This window comes from Scomber scombrus, chromosome 23 (genome assembly GCF_963691925.1).
Source record: "Scomber scombrus chromosome 23, fScoSco1.1, whole genome shotgun sequence".
Classification (NCBI taxonomy): Eukaryota; Metazoa; Chordata; class Actinopteri; order Scombriformes; family Scombridae; genus Scomber; species Scomber scombrus.
In genome coordinates, this window is record NC_084992.1 from 20,631,690 (window position 1) to 20,654,208 (window position 22,519).

Consider the following 22,519-nt stretch of genomic DNA (forward strand, 5'->3'; position numbering starts at 1 on the left):
TATTTGAGATCACATACAACCTTTTTGACACTTCTATTCTGTGGTCTGAGAAACATTTCATTCATTTAAAACTTTTTCCATTATGATTAATTACCTGGAATGTATGTTTCTTCCTCACTCCTGTCAATATTCAAGTCAGACATTTTTTAAATTGCCTGTTAACCTCTGACATTAGTGTGAGGTGAATGGAATCATCTAGCTAGCCCCGTGTCTCATTTGATTCACCCAGGCTCCTTACACTTTGTCATATCTCACATACAAGTATGTTTCAGGTGAAAAAATAGAAGATACAGCAAAAAAATATCAGCTCTAAACAAGCAACCAAAACCAGGCCATTACCACTAATAGCAAAGGTTATATGACGAGCATGGCGCTAAATGTTGCTAATGGCACTCACTCAGTGACACATTTAGCAAAGACAGGGACACACAGTGTAGCTTAGAGTGGCAGCATGTATGACAATCATTTCTGTAGCACTGACATGGTAAACCAAATGTGTTAAGAAGGAAATATACTGTAAATACCTGTCAGATATGACATGAACAATGTTTGCAATCAGGTGTGCTGTAGGTGCCCAAAGTTGAATGAGTGAACATTTGCAGTAGAGGAAAGAGTTCAATCATTTTCATGACAGCCTGCTCTCTGCAATTTATTTTAAAGAGAACAAACTAATGCAGGTGGCTTTTTGTTTTTTTTACCCAAGACTGTTATGTTCTTGTGTTTGGCCCCTATTGAGAAACCTATAAACCTCCTAGTGTACGAGGCGGTGAGGACCACTGTGCATCTAGACTAGAGTGGCAACAGGCGCAGGGTCTTGTTTTTTTCCCTCCCCGCCAATTACAAACCCAGCAGGTGACTGAAAGCTTAGTTTGTTCCTCCCTTCCTTCCCTCCATCCGTCTGTCAGTCCTACAGTTCATTCGTCCATAGCTGCTCCCTACTCTTCTTGTTATTTCACTCTCTGCTATTAAGACCACTAACACAGAGTGTTAGTGTTGGGACTGGGTGTTACATTTGATGCATCAATGCTAGTACATCAGCTGAAAGCATCAAGATGTTACAAAGGGATAACACATTTTATAATTCAGTGTGCAGCTTTGGTCTTATTCATATTGGATTTAATAACTATGCTAAAAAATAAAGGAAGTAAGGTAAGTAGTCAGGTTTTTAACAAACCCTCAAATTTGCCAAACATATTTGGACAAGAAACAAAGACACATTTTCAACTCTAGACTGTCACCAATATTTCAGGGGCACTCATTTTTGTTTTTTACCTCCAAATAAAGCAGTTAAATAATATGGATTAGCTTTTTTACAACTTGCCTGGTCACCTGATCACAAAGATTCGATGTTTTACTTTACAGACCAATCAGACATTTGTACGGATTATTAAAAGCAAGGACATTACCTTCCTACATAGCTGGCTAAATACATCCAATAGCAAAAGACAACCATTGAAACAACTGTAACCCTTCCCAATAAGAACTAAGCTAACATGAAATCAAAGGATAAATGGATTAATGAAGGGAAACAAAATGGCAATTCAGTCTTGTGTTTCTTGTTATTTTATCACACTTTATTGTAGATCTCAGCAATTATTTTGGTGAGTAAACTTAAATGACTTTGAGTACAATGTTATCATATCTGATAGAAATGATGGAGAAAACGTTCTATGTTGTATCTAATAGTATTATTTTGGAATAGATAGTATATTCACTGTGTTCTCCTTAGCTTCAACATAAGCACTGTGATGCAACAGAAATTAGTAATAGTGCATTGATTTCATTTTTTTAATTTCATGATTTATTTCTTCTAAAAGGACATAAAAGGAATGTCCCTGTTGTCCTTCGATGCCCCCATCTCTGCTTCTAGGATCTTTATTCGCTTTTTCTGTCTTTTCAACTCTTCAACAAATACCTTCCATAGCTCATTATATTCTTTTATTTGTTTTTCCCCCATGCACATTTGTGTCCGGTCCTGTTTCCCCCCCATGTTCAGTGTAGTTTTAATGATGTTTGAGGGGTTGCAGCAGGAGATCACAGCAGCATTCAAACAGAACAGCGGTCGGACGATCTCCTGAAAGGCCCAGTTTGATCCTCAGTCCGTGTTCTTGTTTTAAAACCGATGGATCAGTTCAGTCAAGGAGAAAGCCCCCCCCCCCTTCACCACCACCATCCCCACCCCTCTGCTCTCTCTGTCCTTTATTTGACACCTCTCCGTCCTCACCCCATCGCAACCAGAGCAGACCAGGAAGGTGAATCATCGTCATCGTCCTTGAACACTCTGCTACACTCCGAAAGAGACAAGAAAAAGGGAGGGTTGTTATATCAAATCCTTGTCGAGGCAAGTGGTCGCCGCAATTCCCTTGTGCACCCAGCAGGCAATTTCTTTCAAACATGAAGAGGTGCTTTGAATCGGTTTTTCAACACAAGGAGTTTTTCTCGGCTCCTCTCCTCAATCGCTGCCTTTTTACATCATGGAAAGTTTCTTTTAAAGAGACGAAATAAAATGGTTCCAAGTGTTGTTCGCTTTTGTTGGCGCACTCCTTGTGTCTGCCCTCCCTGCTCGTTCTTTCAGTTCCAGCACCAAACACCGTGACGCTTTGTCACAATGAAATAGCAGGAAGAGTCAGTTGAACGGGGGACTTTTAGAGCGCTTGACAACTTCTTATTGTCATAAGTGCTCGTCAGGAACGCTACATTTGAAAGTAGCAGGAAGCAGTAGCAGGCTCAACATGACTGGAGACTAAGCTGTAAAAGATGAGGCACAGCTGGATGGTGTTAGAACTGGTCAGCATGACTAATGGCTTTTACTGCTGAGACTGTCTTCACCAGAAAAACAACAGCATTGGTAGGTTGTTGAGACACTTGCATTAAAATTGCAGATAATGACGTCTTTCTCTTTGGGGCAAAGGTAAAAGTTCTGTGATTGTTGTTGAAGCATCCAAACCTCTTCAGAGGAACATTGTAAGGTTGGGTTTTGATGGAATTTGATCAAAACTGAATCCAGTATTGAATCCCCTTATCAAATCCAAATCTATTTAGGCTTAACTTGCGGTGTCTGTAAGTAAGTAAATGGGATATACCTTTTTTTTTTGGCCAAGAAGAGAATAAAACATACCAAAGTTCTGTAACAGATTCTGGAATGATTGTATCTCATGTGTGCCCTGTCAGTGGAAGAAGATGTGATAGTGCCCTGTAAAGAACCCTTACAAGTGATGTGCCCTTTAAGTGAAGAGGATATAATGCAGTGCCCTATGTTGTAGATGTAATGGGATGAGCTGTGGGTGCCCTTCTAGTGAAAAAAAAAAGGTGGGGAGGGTTGGGAAGGTGAGAAAACACAGCACCCTGATGAGAGTCCTTTTAATGAACAAAAAACCTGGTGAAGTGCCCTATAGGGTGAACTGTATGGGAGATAAACATGGTGAAGTGCTTTTCCAGTGAAGAACATGAGATACATTGTCCTATAAGATGCCATAAAGGTAGAAATTAATGCTGTTTGCCATTAGGAAAAGAAAGCACCCTTAAAAACATGTAGTGGATTTTGGTACAGTACTATCACTAGTTTGCTCAGTCACTCCACCTTTTTTTTAACTGCAACCTTGATCCTACTACAATCTGTGAGGTAGATCACACAGCAAGGCTTTTTGCTATTTAAACACATGCTGGACCATGGATTAAATATTAGTAAGGGTGCATTAATAATGCATGTAGACTGTCTTTTTAAGTTGGTTTTATATGCTGGCTTGTTGAAATCTGTATAACATGCTAAACAATATGCTAGATACATACTTAGCCATTCCCATACTAAATATCTGCTAGAAATTGGAAATCAACCCTGTGGTGTAGTGAGATAAGAGTATTCTTTATTAAAAATGCATCGTCAACCCATTAGCCTGGATTCATTTGAACTTGTGATCTTGTGCTGTCCATTGGCAGGGAAGCTCCAATTGACAGTAGCGAGCACATTTACATTAACAAAGTCACGGCCAGAAAAAAATGATTCTCAATCTTGAAACATGGACAGCTATTAAAGTGACAGCTGATGAATTTGCTTTTAAATCTTGTGTCAAAATTTAAACAGTTTGCCTTAAAATTGTGACACATGCACATTGAGCATTTTTACGCAGATTTATTATTCATTATTTTGAATTTCATCCTTTATATTCCTTTTCTCTATTTCTTGTTTTTCACACTTAGGAGCGTGTCACGATGCTTGTGTATGTGACTAAGATAGTACTTTTTAAAAATCATTTTTCTGCTAGGAAAGCCAGGATTGTTACAAGATTAGAAAAGAAATTAATTAGCCTGTGAATCTTGTGAGTCCACATACTGTGCCAACCTGGGACTGGATCCAAATTAAAACTGTCTATTGCAGCCCAACCCTAGAGATTGTGGTGGATGGAAGTGTCCTACTGTGACACTGGAGACCAGAATTTGTATCAAATACCAACAGTCCATGTTGGTTAATTTTAAAGTAATTTTTATTTAAACCTTAACAAACCTCCACCATAGATGTGGCCGCTCAGAAAACCATCATATCAATCAGTTTGGAGGTAATTGAAGGCCTGTTTTTGACTTGATTCACGCCCTTGTATAGAAGCACATTTCTTATCAAGATTACCTTTGTTTTTTTTATCTTTTTAAAGTTAGATTAGACCTCATGTCTCTAAAACCAGCTAACATCTGATATCTGCCTGCACTGGCTTTGTTTGCACTCTGTTTGAAGCCCTCTCTTTGTGACAGCACTGCAGTTTAGCCCCTGATCAATGTTTGGGTTTTTTTTTGTATCCAATCCCATCCACTCCCCGTTGGCTGTGACCTGTTACCAAGATAATCAATAGCCAGCAAATTTTGCACCAGCACAGAAGATGCACCGGTGAATTAGGACAATTATAGTGGAGGAGGAAGCAGAAACAGAGTGGAACAGAATGTGAAAGAAGCGCTGCTCTGGAACAGACATAAGAAAGGCTGAGTCACTGCCTACATGCTTTTGTCAGTAGCACAGTATTCATGGTTATATCCAGTTTATAATTCAAAAATGCATTGTAAAAAATCCCAATCTCATTTCACCTGTTTCATGGTGAAGAATTGAGAGGGTGTTGTTTTCTGAGAATTTGAAAAGAAATTATGGAAAAACAAAGACGTGCATGAATCAGTAATACAGTAGTCGTAATTAATCCCACAAATAATAGTGACAAGTTTACCTTTTTTTATAATTGTAACTACCTTTACACATTTTCCACATACTATTACCTTGACTCTTCCCAACCTCTTCCCCATCCTCCCAACACCCTTACCACTTTTTTTTTTTTTTTTTTTTTTTAAATGTCTACCTGTTTATTTACCTGTCGTGTTTATGTCCTTTCATGTTTGACCAATCAAAGTGCCAAAAGGGCTGCTTAGGCTAGGAGACCGGGCAGGTCAGAGTCCATGGTGGTTTATAACGACATTGTTTGTGGTGCTGCCATGTTACCTTCTGTATTTAATTTTTTCTCCACAAGAAAGCTGTAATACACTGCAAAATTAGACCATTCATAACAATGGACAGACATAAACAGTAGACTCCTTGGACGTTATTATAAAATAGGTTTTGTAGATTCCATTGTCAGGCATGCAAACAGACTTATATAATGAGTTCCTGGTTGCAGAAGTCAAACTAACATTTTTTTTCTCCATCCTACTCCTTCCACACATAATGCATCACTTCATTTAAAGGGATTTACAGAGATTAAGGCAGACATCAGCGGAGAATAAGATGAGCATGTTTATATATTTTGGAGGCAGATATGAAGTAAATTACATGGTTTGAATGACAATATGCTAATTCAAATTATCCCCAGCCTGCCTGCTGTGAAAAATACAATCATATTCGACATGCATGTGAATGAATTACAGCTTCACACACACACACACACACACACCTGCTCAGCTGTACTCATACATACAGAAACATGTACCCGGACTGAATGCACAAGCAAAATTAAACTATGACACCTGATTCTGTTTTTTTTTTAATATATAATTGTTGCTGCACCTGTGTTGTTTCATCACAACAATAATCGGCATGGCAAACAGAGCCAGCACGCTTTTTTACATTTCACCAACTTTTAGCTCTTTTGTAAACATCGCAAAGAGAGCTGACAATATAAGTTTGAATTTGAATATTCATACCTTTTAATAATGCAGATTTAAAAAATCAGGTTCTTTTCTCCATGTTTTTTCTCTTCATTTTGGCTGGTGTGGAAGTTGTCAGTCAAAGGAAAGGTCCACTTCCAAGCAAACTTTTCGTTCGAATGATTCAATTTATTTTGGCAGTTCAGCAATGAAAAGTGAGTGAAACATAGAGACCTCAAAGCATCCATCACCTTTCCCCATAATAGTACAAGACACCTAGTTTTTTTTCCTGTTTCTATCTATCTGACATTATTTTTGACATATTTGGTCCCGTTTCGATCTTGACAGGTAACGCTGACATCCACCTGTTCCTGTGTTAGATCTTTGTGTCACCAGAGAAGGAAGAATAAATGTGTCATAAAGGTGCAGAAAGGTGCATGTCAGTGTCAGTGGAAGAAACTGCATCTGACTTTCCCTTATGGACTCCCTAATCATCTTTTGTTTGGTGAGGACCAAATGTGTGTTATGCCTCACATGGCTCCATAGCAGGACATTGAGGTCTTGTAAGCAGAAGTCATATGGAATCAGATATTTATATACTGGACATATTCTTTGCTACTTGTCATCCTGCCTCCCTTATAGAGAAATCCAGTTTTGGTGCTTGTGGCTTTAGTTGTGTTATCTATTTCCTCTGGTTAGGACACATGAATGAGTGATCATCGGTGGTTGGAGACACTCAGGTTTGACTGGAATTCGTGGATTGGTTCGTTTGTGGTGGGAACGCAATCCTACCTCGATACAACCAAACTCATACGCAAATGGTTAAAGTGTGAGTGAAATGGTTTCCGTAGCCGGGTTTGCTTTGCATGCTGGGATGCGAGTGAACGAGATCAACAGATGCGAGCAGCTAGCCAGAAACTGAAAGTGAAAGATCCAGCATGGACTAGGATAGCAAAGTACATCGCATTTCACCAGAGGTCCTTCTTGCTTTTCTTGCTCCCACTCCACAGACAACTAACCAATGAGCTTTTTCAGTGTCAAAAGAAAACCAATACTACAGCTTTACCATTTACATTAAAAAATCCAGTTTGCATTGATACATACTTAGTGTCAGAATTTTAATTTAAATTCCAGCAACAAATTATACAATTTTAATATTTGCACCCTTTGACTTCCATAATTTTGTGGCTCACTTCAGGCCCATCTTCAGTCTTTTGTTTGCTCATAAAACTCATAATATATTCCTTTATTCATGAAGAATTTCCAGTGTAAACAAACAGCTCTCTAATTCGGCCCTCCATCTCTATCAGAACCTCATTGTTTCTCCCTCGCGTCCTCCCAGCGCTCACATAAGTGCTCGAACGCCCCCTCTGCTTTGCATGCCTTTGGATTTTTCATCAAGTGGAGATGCGTCCTCCCTGTCGCGCCCACAGTGTGTACATTATTCAAAGAAGAAGAAACCCCCTCCCTTCCCAAATATAACTCTGGGGGATTTGCTGCTCAGATGCCCCTACCAGCACGCTTTCACATACTGCTCTGTTCAGGCTCAGTTTAAATCTTTAATAGCCTGGTGATCATTCCTCCAAACAAAAGGCTGATGGGGGGGAAAACGGGGGAGTAAGGGAGGGGGGGGTGGCAGGGATTCACAACATCGGAGGGAATGATAGAGAGATGGGGTGTCATTAGAGAGCTCATGGCAATCAGAGGAGGGAGGAGATTGCTGCCATCTTAACGCACATTTTGGGAAAATCTCCATGGGACGCCTGCTTTGATCACTATCATTTCCCCAGTGTGTGTGTGTGTGTGTGTGTGTGTGTGTGTACTGTATGAGCATGCATGTGTGATTTTTGCTCAGTCGCTGGCAGGCAGTGTTTAGTCAATGTGTGTGTTTATGCAAATGCACTTTTGTCCTTTTTTGAGTTTTTAAGTATCTGCCAAGGTGTTTACTTGTGTATCGGCTCCCAGACCGTATTCGTTTGAGCCCACACAGACACCTCACCTCACCCCCCCCCCCTACTGTTAGCTGTTTATTTATAACCAGGCAGCGTCAGTAACAGAAGGTTGTGAGCCCAGAGTGGGTGTCGGGGTCGGGGGGGGGTGGTCGACTATCATGTCAGGGATGGGGCCCGGCTTAATGATAAGCCTACATTTTCTTGACTGTGGGATCAGCGCAGATGTGTATTGAAATTCTTGTTTAGAGACTGTAATCTTCGGGTTGAAGGAGAGTGAAGGAGAGCAGGCGGAGGCAGAGAATAAAAAAAGACAGGAGGAAAAATGGACGTGGGTCTGCAAGCCGGAGGTTTTTAGAAAAAAAAGTAAGAAATGCAATATGTTTAACCCCCGAGACCAAGGTGAAACAAAGTACTACGATTAAAAACCAAGCACTCCATTTGACTTTATTTCATCACATAGTAGCAGCGTTCCAATATTAAAGAGCCCTATGTGGAGTGTTTGAAATGTTCTCAATTTGACGCCCCTAGTGAAGGTACCAAAAACACAATTTGAAAGAATATGCTTTACAAACATCTACACAGATGCTTTGAAATACACAAAGAGACACACACACATGGCTTATTGACCTTCTCTTAATTGCTCTTTAAGCTGCAGATTCTCTACAAGATTATCGGCCGCTTCTCTGGAGACAATCAGAAGGAATCCTGAACAGATCTTGTAGTAAAAGGAGTTTACAGATTCAATGTAAACAGGCGAATTTGATCCGTCACGTCGGTTTGAACTAAGACTCCGGTAGATGTCACACACCACAATAAACCACATTAGATGGAAAATGGCTGAAAAGCAGAACAAGTAAAGAATGAATTATACTGTTTTTACCTATTTTACTGTGTAAATATCCTACATTATCCACATGTTCATGCATGTAGGACATGTTTCCAAGTTTCTGACATCACAAGGATGAGATCAGTGATCCTATTTAGTGTGTCATGCCCTGTCCTGTCAGCGAAAGCAGATTTGTGACAGTCAGTGTAATCCGTTACTTAGTGTGTAATGCAGTGTAATTCTAATCTACTAGTGCAGTGATATATTTCTATGAGCTGTAAGCACATTTCTTAGGAAACACCAGCTCTCGAGCTAACTATATAATATAAAGTGTATTGACCTTTTTTTAAATTCAATTTCTCTCCACAAGCTTTCTGTTAAGAAAGAAACTGCCAAATAGATGATCGATCGTCTCTCCAACTCTTAATTGTAGTTGGTGTGCCAGCTTTTGATCGTTAAAGACAACAAATTACAGCTGTTATTTATCATTTTGTTTATTGGCCAAAATTAAAAAGAGATTTCAATGAAAAGAAACATCTTTTGTGTTGTGCTGATACTGCACGTCTCATCACAACCAGTCAGCCAACTGAAGTCTTATAAAAATGAAGCAGCACCAAGTGTTGAGGGGACAAAAATGCTCTTTTGTCACATTTTCTATTGCTCATTCTCTCTGCAGAGGTCTGAAGAGGTGTGTCTGACTAGACATCAAACAATTGAGAAAATACCGAAAACATATCATTTTATTTACAGAACAGTGTTTTTCCTTTCCTATTCATCTTTTGACCCTTCATACCTATCAAGTCTGTCCTCATCAGACAGGCACTGGCTTTGTTGAAAGCCATTAAACAACATTTCTTTACAAGAAACCTCTTGTGGTTGCAAAAAATATCTACTGTCTTCTCTCAGAGACCCTAAAAACACTAACATACTGTATGTCAGTATTAAAGGAAGCAAACAACCCATTTTGTCATTTGGTTTAGAGCAGTGTTGACTTCCTGGTTGGGAATCTCTACAGTAGCTTTAGAGCTTCAGCTGTACTGGTGTGTGTGTGTGTGAGAACGTGGTGGTGGTGGGGGGGGGGGGTACATTTGTTTGTTAATTACAGTAAAGAGTGGAGATGTTTGAGCTCTCATGTCCTAGGTTCATGTAAGAGCTGTTTATCAAATCCATAACTCACTGTACTCCCTCACTCTCATAATTCCCACACCCACCCCTGTGATGCTCATCTGATTGTGTTGTTTGAGTTACACCCACACACACACACACACACACACACACACACACACACACACACACACACTCACATGCACAGTCAGAGCCTGCCATCCCCTCCTATGGTTATCCCTGTAATGAAAACTGACTCTGACACAGATCCGCTGTCATGGCTGCATATTGTTGGACCGTCTCCTTCTCCATCCTTCTCACCTTCAATCACTTTGTCCCCCCCCCCCTCCTCCTCCTCCTCCTCCTCAGCCTCCGTCTGCCCACTCTCTCATAAATGTAGCAAGCAGCTAGGATTATGCAGCCGTCACATTGCTCCAGGATGACAACGACAACCAGCACAAACCTCCCCCCCCCACCCGCTCCTCTAATAAGCCTCCAGCAGGAGGGGGGGGGGGGGGGGTCACGTCTGACTTTATTAAAACACGGGCGTCTATTAATCTGCAGCTCAAATCACACTGAGAAAGAGCCGCAGGAGGAGGAGGGGTAGTGAATAAAAGAAATATAATAGAGAAGAGAGGAGGAGAAGGGAAGGGAGGCGAAAGTACAAGGAGGAGGATTGAATAGAAGAAAAGAAGGGAAAAAAAGAAAGAGAAAGTGAAGCAGGAGTAAAAATATATCAAGAGTGCAAATCACTGCAGTGAGATCAGAGGAAGCTATTGTATGCAAATGAAATAACATCTGTGCACTTTACACAAATGCATACAATTATCCCGTTTCCGTTCTTCCCCCCTTTTATTTTCATCACTTTGCTCCCACAGTTTCATAATTCATCCGAACAAATGAATTAACACAGCGTCATTACTTTGCGTTAATAAAAATAAAAGCATCGCTCAATTTAACTTCCTCAGTGAGTTCCAAACTGCTTTCTTTTCTCTCAGCTAATTGAATTGACTTGATTAGACAGATTTATTTGGATGAATATTCCGTAGGACGCAGGATCGTTTTTATTCATTTCAGACGAGCGCTGACATCCCCTTCAGAGCAACTTCAAAGAGAGTGTATTGAGGGTTTGATGGAGAGATGTTACGTACTTTATAAAGAGTTTGTATAAGTTTAATATGTATACTCATTGGCTTTAAATTCTACATTTATTTTCAGTTTTTGTTCACATTGAAAGTGATAATTCTACTTTATGTTTATTATTGAAGTCATAGTAGGTGATGGTGGTGTATTAGGGTGATAGAATGGTGTTCCTAATATTTTGTCCATTCCATTAACATACATGAGAGGGGCAAAATAATAATAATAATAAAAATGATTATTATTATTATTATGCACCCCAGTACACCACCACCACTAAACATAAATTATTTTTTTATCTATATAACATATATATGTTATCACCTTTTTGACAATGTTAACAAAAACTTTGAAATGTATAGCAGAGCTGTTGTATTGGATTAAACAGATTGCACAGGTGTACCTAATGAAGTGACCGGTGACTGTATATTGCCACTATTGCTATTTAATACTTAAAACAGTCTGGTTTCTATAGCTACAACCAAAGGCAACACTAAAAGAGAAAAACAAATAGTGAAAATGCAGAAATTCTCTCTCAACTCTAAATAAACCAGGTTTATATCCTCTGTTTTATAAGTATATTAAAAGTGTATTTTAATATATTCCTCTTCAAAGTCGACCTGTTTTGTGATTAGATTTCGGTGCTGATGTTCTGACGTTAATATAAACTCAATATTTCCTTGATGCTCATTCAGCATCATCATCCCATCGTTAAAACAACAGAGTCAGGTCATACTCACCACATGCCTGATCAATGTAATATTTGTGTTGCATATAGCAGGTTTAAATTCTGATGGTTTTAATTTGGATTAAAGTTTTATTATAGTAGCAAAGGTGATATACTGATGGAATTAATGCTGTGGAAAGACTTTTATTTCATTATGATGGCTATTTGAAGATGAATGTGTCATATTTCTACTCTAAAATCCATGATCGACTTACAGGCCCAGTACAGTGGAGGTTCACGGGGGGTGCTGGGGGTGGACTAGACTTACAGGGTGAAAGCTATCTCCCCCCTCACTGTCTCTGTCCTGTTTAAATCAGCGACAGACGCTCGGTGTCAGGCTGTCAGCTGCCATTTTGAGTGAGGGCAGGAAGGCCAATCTGCCGTAATGACTGTTTGATGATGAGTCTATTTAATTATCATTAGCCTGATCACACATCTCCAGTCCCTTTATGGAGCCCACTGAGGTAATAACACAGGTTCCCCTGGAAGGTGCTGGGTAGAGTTGGAGAGAAGATGGGAGGTAATAAGAGGTGAGAGGAGATGTGAGAGAAAAAGGGGGATAGGAGGAAATAAGAGAGGTGAAGGCACAAGAAAGAAAGGAAAAAAAGAGGAAAGAAAAGGAAATGGGGTGAAGACATAATGTGACAGAAGATAAGGGAAAATAAAGACAAGAAAGGGAGAAAGAAGAAGAAAGGAGAAAACAAAATAAAAGGAGAGTAGAAAAGGACTGGAAGAATGGAGAGAAGAGAGAGAGGAGAGGGGGCATAAGAGGGAAGGAGATGGGAGGAAATAGGAGAGAGAGTAGAGAAAAGGAAGAGAGGATAAGACAGACAGGGGAAAGACTTTTCTTTCCCCTGTATGTCTTATCCTTTCCTTTTGAAAGGAGGATAGGAGAGGAGATAAGAGGAAAGGAAGAAAGAAAAGAAGAGGATGAGAGGAGATGAAATACGAGAGAAGAAGAAGGGAGGAAATAAATAGTAGAGTAGAGGAGGTGAAGAATGAGGAAAGGAAAGAAGGAGAGGAGTTAAAGGAAGGGTGAGGGTAGACGATACAAGAGAGAAAGGAGGGAAAGGGGCAAGAGAAGAAAGCGGAACATTGAAAAAAGAAGAAATGCAAATGAATAAAAAGCAGGTGGAAATGGAAAATTAAAAAAGAAAAACATCTGCGAGATGAAGAAAACAAGAGGATGATGGAGAGGGTGTCAGAGGAGGGAAGGAGGGGAAGAAATGAGTCTGATTGTTACAATTAGACTGATTAAACGAGTGGCACTCTGCAACTGTTCCCCCTCATCCCTCACCTAATTTACTCCGCTCTGCTCTGCTTTATGACATGCCTGGGAGGGTAAACAAAAGAGACTCCACCAACAAAAAGCCTCCCCCCCCGCAACACACACATGCACACACACTGTACTGTACACACACACAAGTTGCAAGACTCCCCTCACATGTGAAGAACACTCATTTAACCTTTGAGTCTTCTGTGTATAACTTAATGTGGCCCGCAGCTAAGGAGTGTTAATAATGTTCCAGTTTTCTAGCAGGGAAAGGGGGGTGTCTAACGTCTGGGGGGGTGCTAAAAGCTTAAAAAAAAAGGAATAGAAAAGAATGCTCTCAGAAAGCAGTCGTCCACATTCATAAAAAGCGACTGCACCCTTAAGTCGAGAGACGTAACGTATTGTACGAGGAGTTTTTAGGAAAGGTTCCCGCTTGGAGAAAATCGCAACGTCTTTATTGGATCGGACATAAAAAGCAGCAACTGGTCGAACGCTCTCGTTCCCCACCCCGCCGCCGGGCTCACGTTGACTTTGAAATAAATTCAAGAAAATTGGATTGCTTTTTTTTTTAGACTTAAGGTAACTGGATCAGTATCAATAAAACAAGCCTTCCAACACACTCTAATGCTAATCCCTGTGAACAGGTGCAGGTAGGAGACTAAAAGAAGAGCTCGCCATAAGGTCGAGAGCTGGCAGCCTGTCGCACAACATTTCCTGCGACAGGCTGCCGCAGTCTTTTTCCATTACAGTCATACTGTACTAGTACAGTACACACACACACACGAGGGCTCACTGCACTGTAAGAGGAACAATAGCATAATATTCCATTCATGACTTCTGGATCATGGAAGGTCAAACAAAGCACACAAAGCAATCCACAACAGACTTCCTGCTCTCTTAGAATGAAATATAATATCTAATAGCAATGCAAACATTTAAACCTCCTCCCTTTATTGGGTGGAGAACACAATATCCTTTCTGTACACATTCAGTCGCTTAAAGGGACCTTTCAGGAAAGCACACATAGCACGCATACAGATGGGTGACGAATGGAAAGAAAGAAAACAACATAAAACGACTCAGTAAGATGTTCAGGGCTCTTTGTGTAACACCATTCTTCCAAAAGGTTATTCCCTACATTCGGTGTTTTGATGACGGTGATGAAGAAACGCTGACTAACACCCACAGTCTCCCGAAGCTGGGTTAAATCGGTGACTGTTGGAGGCCGTAGCATCTGATTCACATCTTCGTCATCATGATCATACCCATAAGTGAGCCTTCATGATCCGTGGATGGGGAATTCTGATCTTAGAAGATCCTACTCCATCATAGGATATTCACAATAACTACAAATATAACTATATATAAATATAACTTGTCACTAAGAGAATATTTGACCAAAATCTCAGTTTAAGACAGCTTAAAGTGCTGTGTCATGTACTTATTTGCTGTTAAGCAAATGTTTGTATGTAACCACTAAGCCGGCTGTTATGATGCTATTTAATTATTCTGATATTGGTAGGGCATGTTTGAGCTAAGGCTGTAATGTGTTTTTATTATCATGGCTTATTATTTGATTATTTTCTTAATTAATGGAGTTATCATTTTCTCTGTAGATTGTCCAAAATGATGCTTTTAAATATCGTCTTTTATCCAAACAAGAAATATTCAGTTTACCATCAAATGAGACAAAAAAAACTAAATGATTCACATTTGTGATGTTGGACCAGTGACAATTTTTGCTAAAGAATTTACTTTCTGCAATTTAAAAAACAAGAAACATTGCTGATACATTTTCTGACTGTTGGATTACGTATTAATTGAGCCGTAATTGTTTCAGCTGTAGTTGTAAGTGAATACTGGGGCAGTCAGATCAGTCAGAATGCTCTAATAGCCAGAATTTCAGTATATTTGTTTACAACAGACTACTTGATTAACAACTTCAGTATTCACCTTCCAAATATGTAATGTAGTCAAACTGAGAATCTTAAACCTGTCTGTTTGCTCGTGTGAACTCTTACCCAGTTTAAGTTTTCAAATAAAATATTATAATATGATTAGAAGTTTTTCACCTTCAGATTTGGATTCTACATACAGACATTTCTTTTGCTGCAAATATTAGATGTAAAACCTCTTTTCCTATAGCATCTACCTATCACTGCCCTATACTGTATATAGTGTTTACTGTGGAGGAGTGAAAGGTGATGACAGTTTTGATTTATATAGGCAGATGCTAAAATAGGCAGTAAGTATGAAGGCAAATGATTGACAGTAAAAGTCAGATACACCCTGGTTAAGTTTAAGTTCTCAACCAACTTAATACAACGGAATAAAAGCGCTTAAACCACTCCGATAAATGAAAATACAGTAAAACGAGTAAAGTACAGTAAGTTTAATGGTACAATGGGATGATGGAAGAAATAAAAAAGAGGTAGAAGAAGTGTACAACAAAATGAATGATGAATGATGACGTGTACATATACGGACGACGTGACAACAAGAACACCCGATAGGACATTTGGAGTTGGTGCTGCCCCCTGCTGACCTACATTTCATTAGTAACAAGGAATAACTTTAACATTCAACAATAATGACAACATAGTATATTATCAAAAAGAAAACATTAAGATAAGATAAGTCTTTATTGTCATTGCACAATCATACCAAGTACAATAGTACTACGAAATTGGACCACTGTCCCCTCTGGTGCATTGGAATTAATATTGAGAAACATACTTCTGGGCACAGAGTCCTCCAGTTCGCCGACTTACTGATGCTCATGGTGTTGTACAGCACTGCAAAAGGGTTAATACTGCAGTGAATGGAGTGTCTAATAATGACGCAGATAGGTTTACATTGGAGTTAATTGAAAGCCTGGCATGTCTCATACAGATGCAGAAGTGTGTCAGTATGAGATATGAAGGGGTGTGACGAAGCATTGGTATTTGATGACCAGGGAGTGAGTAGGTCATGGCAGGTCATAGCAAATGAAAAATTGTAAGGAACAGGGGTGAAAAGTGTATTCCCTGTTTTCTTTTATTGTTCCTTTGTTTCTTTATTTGTTACTTCAAGGCAGAAAATGTGGAAGGGAGCCCACCGTATTTATTTTATTTGTTATTTCACCTCAAAGCGCGGTCAGCAACCACCAGAAGTCGCTGCTCTTGGCAACCACCTATATGCCCCTCTACCTTTAACCGGCTATGCTTGTTGTCCAAGTCTTCTTATAGAACTAAATGCATGCAGGTGGATGCAGCGCCGCGGGTTTCCCTCCCATACACGAGCCGTGGGGTTTTGTGCCCACTCGTTGCCATTGATTTTCAGTAATCCACTAACAACTGTTTACTGTAGCGGAGCGCTGGAGGCTTTACAGTGTGTCAGCCCACGCCTGGATGTGCTGCGCTGCACACAAGACCATCTATCTCGCCCGTAATGCAGGAAGTCAGCTAGAGCAGCATTTTTTTTGTTTCCAGAGGTATTGAAAAGCCGAAGCCTGAGAAATATTGTACACAGTCTATTACGGTTTATGTTGTGAGGCTCGCAGGCTTGTGGTTGTTTAAATGGGTTTGTGACTTGATTGTATGTGTGTGTGTGTGTGTGTGGTCCAATGTCACAGTATGATAACTTGTCCCTCCTGACATCAGCTTACACAGTTTGGCTCCCTCCGTCCTTATGTGCCAACAGGCAGGAGAACAACACATTATGTAATGGCCATGGACTCAATATAACAGATATAGGCCAGTATACCTGACAGCCGTACATCAGGAATCAGTTCAACAAACACAACGCTGTAATACAAAATCATGTTAGAAATCTCAGGAGTGGCAACACAAAGAAAATCCCCCGCCTTCACAGAAAGTACAGACAGCAATGGGATTTGCAGCTGGGACAATAAACAATAAACAGAAAGTTAATTTCAAGTTCATTAACCACAACAAACAGTAAAAGAAATACAGAGTTCACAGACAGGAGTATAGTGAGATAAGACATAGATACAATAAGGCATGACCAGTACACAGAGATGAGTCTTATAAATTAGGTCAATGAAAAAGTTAGATAACAGTTCTTCACATGTATCTTCTTCTGGGCTTAGTGGCTACCAGCTTCAAAAAACTGATCCTAGAAATCAAGTTATAGCACTAGTTTCTTTTCCCAATTACTCTTTGAACAAAATGTCATTGGTGCCATTATGGTCACTGGCAACATTTTCCATTTAAGGAGGCATTCTTAGTCATAGTCAGGTGGTCAGGGTTGGATGGTGAGCATTCAAAAAGCAAGACTTTGATACCGAAGAACAGGGTTTCTGATCATAAAGTCCTGTATGTGGTGGGGTTAAGGCAAATAAACACTTTAAAGTTAAAATTAGGCTGTGGTTTTGGTTAAGACCTAATCTTGCCCTTACCTTAGCCAAGTCCTGTGAGTTTTTAAAACATATCAGGACTTAAATCTATGAGGCCACACTTTGGCACAGCTAAATGTTAACGTAACATGCTCACTAAGACATTGCTAACATAATGTTGTTTAGCTGGTAATAATTACAATAATTACCACTTAGTTAAGAGTCTTAGCATGCTAACCTTTGCTAATCAGCTCAGTACAGTTGAGGCTGATGGGAATGTTATTAGTTTTGGTCGTAAAATAGTGTTTTGAGTTGCCTGACCTAAACCATAAAAAGATTAATCATGCTTTAATTGCCGTGAGAGGATATTTTAGGAAAACTAATGAAAAACTGATTTGTTCAGCATGAACATTTTACGACTTTGCAAATATGCACAATAAAATACCTCCCCATGATGCTAATAAAACATAACTAGGCCAGCGTTACATGTATTTTGTTGGAAACAGATATGACAGGACTGTCTTATTTATGTCTTTTTGGATAGGCGAACATAGCTAAATAGATATTTTTGTCGAGAATTGTCAATGATTAAAGGTTAAACACTCTGCAGCACGTAGTTCTACTTATGTTGGTGAGTTTTCCCTTTTGACAGCACTCAGAAAAAGAGACATGACTTTGATGCAAGGTGTACAGACGTATAACTAACCAGCCATGAATAGGAAGGCATGGTGTAGGAATATGTCTGTCTTCCTCCTCTACAACAGATAAAAGATAACTACTCTTTCATTTCTCTGGACATGTTTTGGTATGATGTTAAATTCATGTTATCCATGAGTTATCCACAGAGAGATACACCACTTCACAGAAAACACGGCTCGACAGATGTATTTTGACAGCTCAAGGTTGGAGGTTGGATATTTCGAGATAAACTGTGTTGAAAAGTCTAAGATATATTAAAACTGATGCAGCCTCTCTGAAAGGTGAACAAGAGGGGAAACTAGACCTAAAAAACCCCAAAAACGAATACACACATGGAGTTCTGTTTTGTACAATTGTGTGAGTATATTAGCCCTCTGTTCCAGGAAATAGGTTGGGTCTGGGTTTGATGTTCGCCTGGTGGGGTGAGCAATGTCTTTGGAGCCGTTGCCCGTGATTCCCTCTTGACCGTAGAAGAGGTGCCGCAGAGCAAAATATCTCTATGAAATCCAGATCTGATGCCTGCTGACCAGACCTTTCACAGAGTTCTTACGCAACGCAAACCAGAGACAGTCTTCAGCTTAACAATAAATAGAATTATATCGACAAACCTCTCTGATCTGCAGCGTTACACCGTAAAAAAAGAAAATCAATTTTTAGTAAGATAATTAGCCTTGGGTTGATTATTATTCTGTTCAACTTCAGGGTCACAATTTTTTAAGGGTCAGTCCATTCAAATTACTTTCTTCTGTTAAGATAGTCCTTATGAGAACAATTTGTGTTCTGTGGGTCATGCAGAATAATTGAGACGTTGTTTCCGGATATATTTTGAATTTTGGTAAAATATGATGACATTTGAAAGGTTAAAGCAAACCCGCTGAAATTTTGGCTGTTAAAATCCCAATAAGTAATACCTAAGGATATATTTTTTCTAAACTTTTTAAAACTTTGAATGTTACATATTCAGTCATGTATATTTTGTTATTGAGGGTTTTCAAGGATTTAAAAAAAACTGTTTTTGAAGGTTTAAACAAATTAGCAAATCCCTGTTTTTATTTTTCCCGGCATGCACTTGAACATTTCAAGATGCCGCTGCTCAGATCCGAAACTATTGGCTTCCAAGCAGCAGTCCACAAACCAATGGGTGACATCATGGTTGTTACATCCATTTCTTATATACAGTCTATGCTTTTAACCATGTAGTGTAAGTGAGACCAGATTTTTTTGGACCCCTCTAACAATGACAGAGAGAGCAGACATCTTGTTCGAAACTTCTTTTTTTTTTGCAGGGTAATCTTTAAATTGTGTGAAAATCAGGGGTGCAGCCGCAGTGTGCCGATCCTTTTGATTTAAGCCCATTCATTGTTCACAGACTTTTTTTTTTCAACATTTGGTCTTCTCTTCTTTTTTGTTTTGAAACCATGCAGTGCATTGTTCATTAAACTAAATTACACCCTGGACTTTGCAGTGGAAAGTTAAATTAGTCCCTGCTCAGGCATCACCTAGCTCCGAGCTTTGATGTCATTGTGTGCCTGAGACACGGGCAGCGTACTAATAGAGGAGCTGAAGTAAGACACAGCTCTAGAGCGAGACAGACTGATATTCTCCCTCCCACTAAGAATCTTGTGGGAGAATAAAATTAGTGTCGCAAAGAGAGTTTCCACCCTTTGCTCGCAGTGGGGAACTTGCCCAGCCGCTGTAATGTCTCTCCTGCTGCACGAAGCAGCACGCAACTAGCGCTGCCTCATTATTCCATCTGTCAGAGAGGAGAAGAAATAGAGAAATAGAAGAGGAGAGAGAGAGAAAGAGAAGAGATGGGGCTGGTGTTATCAAACTCAAGGATGAAGGGTCAATAAAAACAGATGGCGTCGAGAAGCCACTTCGAAAAGCCTGCTCCGATGCTCTGAACAAACAATGCGAGATTCCATTTCAGGGAGCGCAGAGGTCAGATTTACCTCCCTGTCACTGTCTTCTGCCTCCTCCCGCTCTGTTTTCCACTGTTTTTCCCCCATCCCCATCCACCCAGAAACACACTCATCTTCCGTGACCCATGTTGACAAAGCAGATACATGACTACAACCGCCAAATGATGGCAGTCGTTTGCCTGCAAATCAGATTGATGAAACAATAAAAAATCATGTTTTTTTCTCTCTCTCCGCGCTGTGGTACAAATCGTTATAATGGCTGTTTGTTCAGTCAGGCATGAAGCTTTAACAAGAATTTTGCTGTACCCTCGCCTCCATCTGCAGTATAATGTCAACCCACAACAGCTATACATCATCCAGTCAGTCTGTAGATTGATGACATCACAATTCAAACAGAGATAACTAACCATGGACTACTGCAACAAGTATCTTTGTAGAGTTTAGAGAGATAACGGTACCTATTTGCTTCATTTGTCTGAGTTCTATCCCTGTAGTGGAGCCCTCGTCTGTATTTTCATAGGTTATCAGTTCAGCATGCTTACAGTGAGAGATCTGACACTCTGCTCTAAGAAGCATGAATATAATAATATTCTGGCCAAGAGCAGCAGTTTGTAGGAGCCACAGCGGTATGCCAGGAAACCCACACACACACTCCATCACAGTAGTTTATAGCAGGTCAGATACAGGAAAGCTGCTAGCGCTACTGCGCTTTGGAAACCGGTTACACTGTTGAAACAGAAATATTTTTGCAACATGACATTAAATGACACAACCTACAGTAACAAGAAGTATCAAGTTCTACAAACTGTGATGCTGCAATATGATTTGAGCCAGTAACATGAAAAGTAAACATTTTACAATACATGACATGAATTCAGCATAGTGGAAATGACCATAAAGACACATGTGGAGGTATCACAAGCAATGAATGACCCAAATGATGAAGGTATGAGCTTTTATGGACAGCTATAGCTTTGCAGCCTCTCTGAAAGCACAATTCAAAGGGCTTAGCAGTGCAATATAGTACTCATTTACATATTCACTTAGATTTAATTTGTTATATTACATACTAGAACCATAAGAATAATGTGGGTGTTGTTAATTTACATCCTACTACAACTACGTCCTATCTAATTAGGCCTCTTGGTTCAGTTTTCTGGCCATGCCAGTCCAGACTGAAGAAGGTTACCATGTTTTGTACATATATTCATGGTCCCCAGAGGATGAACCTTACTAACTTTGGTGAACCCCTGACTTTTCATCTAGAAACCCTAGAGATACACATTTGTAGTTTTAGTGGAAAGTCTCAACAACTATTTGATAGATTGCTATGAAACTTTGTTTCAGACATTCACATTCCTCACATGATGAACTGTAATAAGTTTAGTGAACCTTTAACTTTTCATCTAGCACTACCATTAGGTCAAAATTTCAATATCAAATAAATCTGCAAATACAATGACATTCCCATTCACCTCAGCTGTACTTTGTGTTTATAGCAAAAGTTAGCCTGGTCACTCACTAAAGATGATGAACCATGGTAGATGGAAGCATGTTACGATTGTTATCATGAGCTGTTATTCTCTTATTAGACTCACTAGTATTGTTGTATCACTATATTGTTAGTCCAGAAAAGCTGTCCGTTTTAAAAATATACTCATGACTTACATACAACAGTGTATTTATTATCATGCTCTATGTTCTGCCAGATATGCAGACTCTGTTCTTACCTACTTTTGCGTGCTGTAAATGTGGTTGAAGTGTCTGTTAGTTCCAACATAGGTCAGTATATAAATCTGCATTAGGTCTGACAACCTCGTTATTAAGCCTCACCGGCGGCTCACACCTTTACATCCCTCTCTCCTCCCTCCTGCCCTTCCACCTTCTTTGTAATAACCTCAGCAGAGTTCCAGTAATTCATCCGAGCTTTGGTCAGAGCCTACACAAAACAAACAGCCAGACTAAATACCACTTCACAGACTCCCACTTGCTCTTCTCTTTCGCCCTCTGCTTTGTCTGGCTGTCTCACAATCAGGCCAGCAGTTGTGCTCCAGCCATATGGGAGGCTTTTGTCTTACTGTTACAGAGCAAAGAGTGTCTGCAGCTGGATAAAACCTGATGGAACATAGCGGAGCTTTCAATAAAGTGTTACCACTATGAGGTCCGTGCACATGTGCTGTATTTTCCGCACACCTGTGAGGAAGATGTGTGTGTGTGTGTATGTGCACAGGTGTACTTTCTCCAAGCCTGTACTGCTGAAATTAGACTCCCTGTGGAGCAAAATGGAAAGTTGCAGTAAGGCCTCAATAATGTAAAGCAAACTTTATTTATACAGCACATTTCATTCCAAGGGAGATTTAATATGCTTTACATTAAAACATATGTAAATACAGATTATATACAGTACATAAACACATGCAGCATAT

At 39.7% G+C, this 22,519-nt stretch overlaps 1 protein-coding gene across 1 annotated transcript in view; it reads left to right on the forward strand.

The window, feature by feature from the left end:
* Positions 1-22,519, forward strand: part of sorcs2 (sortilin-related VPS10 domain containing receptor 2) — a 298,125-nt gene that overhangs the window by 192,730 nt on the left and 82,876 nt on the right. The window lies entirely within an intron of this gene.